Below are 3659 nucleotides of genomic sequence, written 5' to 3'. Positions count from 1 at the left end.
GATTTTGTTTAACTAAAATTCTGAATTTTTTATGAACATTTGTTTGTATGCATTTACCAGGTTAGTTTTGTCATTTTTATTATGACAAGTTAAAAGAAAAAAGAGCCAATACTGAATTTGATTTCTGAATGACCAAGTTGATCATATTGTGTAAGGGAGTGTATTACCGAAAATTTGGCTAGCGAAAATTTTAAGTACAGTTCTGTACTATGCTTTATTTTTATTAACCACATGTGTACGGGGTACCTTTTTTGCTGAATAAAATCTTTTGGCATTAGCCAAATAAAAGATTTAAAGTGGCATTCCCTTGGTGAAGGGGTTAAGTCTCTGGCATTATTACAAATCATGTCAAATTATTGAGTGGCACTATTTGCATCAATGACATGAATTGAGTCATTAACTTTTACAAAAATATTTTCAAGGTAATTGCATCATAGATGGTTGCATGATCTTGTGAGGGAAGCTTGCAGAAAGTACCAAAGGGTAGGTGGAGTTCCACTGTCCATCAGCAGGGCACATTCGTCTCTTTATCTCTTCTCCCACCCTCCTCACAATTAGTCATATCAAAATTCCAAAGCCACCATTGGAAAGCTCTAAAAATTCTGCTCCTGTAAACTAGATAATACTGTACTTTGGAAGGTTTGTGAGAAATGATGCTGGTAACAAATTTTTTTTTTTTTTATTTGGAATGGAATTAAAGGGTTATTCTCGTCTTATTAATTTTTTCTACTTATGTTATAGCCAAAAGAATAACGAAGCCAGTGATGAATACACAGTATCATGCAAAGAACATTTTTTTTGTGTGATAAATTGGACTGCATAGCTTTGTTCCAGTAAAATACCCATAATTCGTAACATTTTGCTGTTAGGTAATACTGTAATGGTTAAAATTTTCATAATACTTGTACTATATATGGTAAAATTTGGAACTCTGACAGACATTTACGAATATGTATGACGCACATGTTGTCATGGGATGCGACCACCCGCCTCAGTGTAAACAAGTATACGTGTGTTGGACCTGTCTGACAGTAGGTCAGGGTCAGTTCATGTTAGTCGTGGAGTGCTCGTCAACGGTCTACCTCGAGAGCTTCTTTCACTTGTTTTTCCATCATTGCCCAATGTTTGAACCATTATGTCTGATTATGCTAAATCTGGTACTGTACCCAGAAACAATTAATTTTGGTTGGGGCAGATAACGGGAAAATACTGTTGTTTTGTTTTGTTAGTCCTTCAGAAGGTGTCCCTTGTAATTTGTAAGGACTAGTCCCCATTATTTCAAATGATGGAGGTTTTACTGTATAAGCCTTCTGAAATAACAGGGAAGTGGGAGTGGTGATTAGACAGGTTTTGGAGAGAATAATAAAGGCAATAAATAAATGAGATGAAAGGAAACTTGTAATGTCCAGATATATTTAGCTAAATGGATGCATAGTTGGATTAAATTATGGAATGACAACCTTGAGTGTTTTCTCGTGGAATTGTGTGTTGTGCTTACCGGCATTGATCATCACAAACACAATTATAAAGTTATATACAACATACCCTGTACATGAGTACTTTTAATTTTAGGTCATTTTACTTTTATTAACAATTACACTTAAATGGGTATGCAGCACACACTTGGGATCAGAGTCCTACTGATATATGAGATACAGTATGTTTGGATTTTCCCACTTTTAAGTTTCTATTTTTATGTTAGAGCCTATCTTAATTAACCCTTTTTAGAGAGCAGCGGCACATTTAGGAATTTTATTCTGGCTAATGCCACATGATTTTATTCAGCTGAGATAAACCTCTGCCCTGCAAGGATTAAGGCTATGAAGAGCAATAGGTGCTTCAGGAGGTGGGTGGGATATCATTGGTGAAGAGATATGGGAGGTTCTCATTTGATAATTTTTTTTTTTTTTTTTTTTTTAGCAACAGTACAATACTGTCTTTATAGTTTCACATTTAAATTCAAATACGAAAAGAACAGATTGAGAAAACTATTTATTAATTTGTTTGAATGAAGTTCAGTACTGTACTTGTAAATGCACATACAGTACAGTACAGTGAGTTCTGCTATAACGCGTGTTTTGATAACGCGAATTTGCTCTAACGCGATTTATGAATTCGGAACAATATTTGTATAACGCGAACGCTTGTTTGCTATAACGCGATTTTTGCTTACTATTTCTCCAATTTTGTGGTATTAACTGTGAATATGGTAAAGAAGAATATCTCCAAAAAGCGTTCTGATGATAGAATTCCCGGTGATTATCGTAAAAGAAAGGATATAACACTTGAAGAGAAGCTCGATGTTATCAACCTCAAAATCACCCTTCTCCCCCATCAAGTTACATTCATATTTTTTCAAGGTAAAGTGTTAAATTTACTGTATGATTTCATTATTAGATATGAATGTAACATTTATTTAGACTGTGCTATCCTTTGTGTTAGGCTATCTACTAAATTTTTTCAATTTCGAGTAATCTGCACCTAACCCTATTTTCTCCATAAGCCCTGTTATTTCTATTACGCGATTTTCTATAACACGATATTTTACAAGAACACAATTATTGCGTTATAGCAGAACTACCTGTATTCTAATTTCTTGATTAGTTTCTCCATGTTTGTTATGAATTGTGATTGAGTATGATTGGTTAACAAATCAACCAGTCAGATGCTGTTGTTAGAAGTTAAATAAATGCTGTGCTATAGTTATAAAAAAAGAAAAGGGTAGCAGCTTAGATCTCCCTCACATAGGGTGTCTCATTTTTTTAATCTCGTATATTACAGAAGCACAGCTGTCATAGTCATAAGAGGTACTACTGTATTTTTTAATGGGGATTAGCCGACCCACATCAGGTCATGAGGGTGAATTAAAAAATAAACCATAAATAAATACAGAAATGGAAAAAATATAATAAATTAAGAACGGTTTGATTAACGAAATTTCGGTTAACGAATTAGCTCCCATAAGGATTTTCAATTCGATTAACGAAATCCTTACTACAAACACGTCTTGTTGTGCGCATCAGCTGATCGGCTAGTCCGCCAATACAGTAATTGGTTCTGTTTACACTCGTTTCCAGTGAAGTAAATATCAAGAAAGTTGGTCTCTTGAATATTTCTGCATTTTTTTTATTAAAATTATTGGTCATTCTGAAATTTAGTTAGCATATTGATAATATAGACAGTACAGGGAACAGTTTTGTGCGCCCATCAGCTGATTGAATCACCCAACAACGCTTCTCAGTTTAACTTTGTTTACAGTGGAGTGAACATCAATTTTGTTCGTCTCTTGAATATTTTGCATTTTTACATTAAAGTTATTGGGCATTCTGAAATTTAGTTAACATATTGATAATTTACAGTGCAGAAATTATTTTGAAACATGAAGAAGGCATTAGAACTAATGCACTCTGTAAAGAATATGGCATGTCATCATCGACTGCCTCTACAATCAGCTGTTTGATATGTAAACAAAGCTGCCGGTAATACGACATACACACCTCAACGTAAGTTAAAATACAGTATTCTATTGTTTTCATTTATTATTGTACAGTATACTGTACAGTACAGTACTGTATTTAGTTTATATTTAATGTTTTTTTAATTCTATTACTGGTATACAGTGCTTTATATGTACTTTTCTGTGAGTTGGAACCAATTAC

The sequence above is a fragment of the Homarus americanus genome, unplaced genomic scaffold (assembly GCF_018991925.1).
Source record: "Homarus americanus isolate GMGI-L3 unplaced genomic scaffold, GMGI_Hamer_2.0 scaffold14467, whole genome shotgun sequence".
NCBI classification, from domain to species: domain Eukaryota; kingdom Metazoa; phylum Arthropoda; class Malacostraca; order Decapoda; family Nephropidae; genus Homarus; species Homarus americanus.
This window is presented reverse-complemented; position numbering follows the sequence as displayed.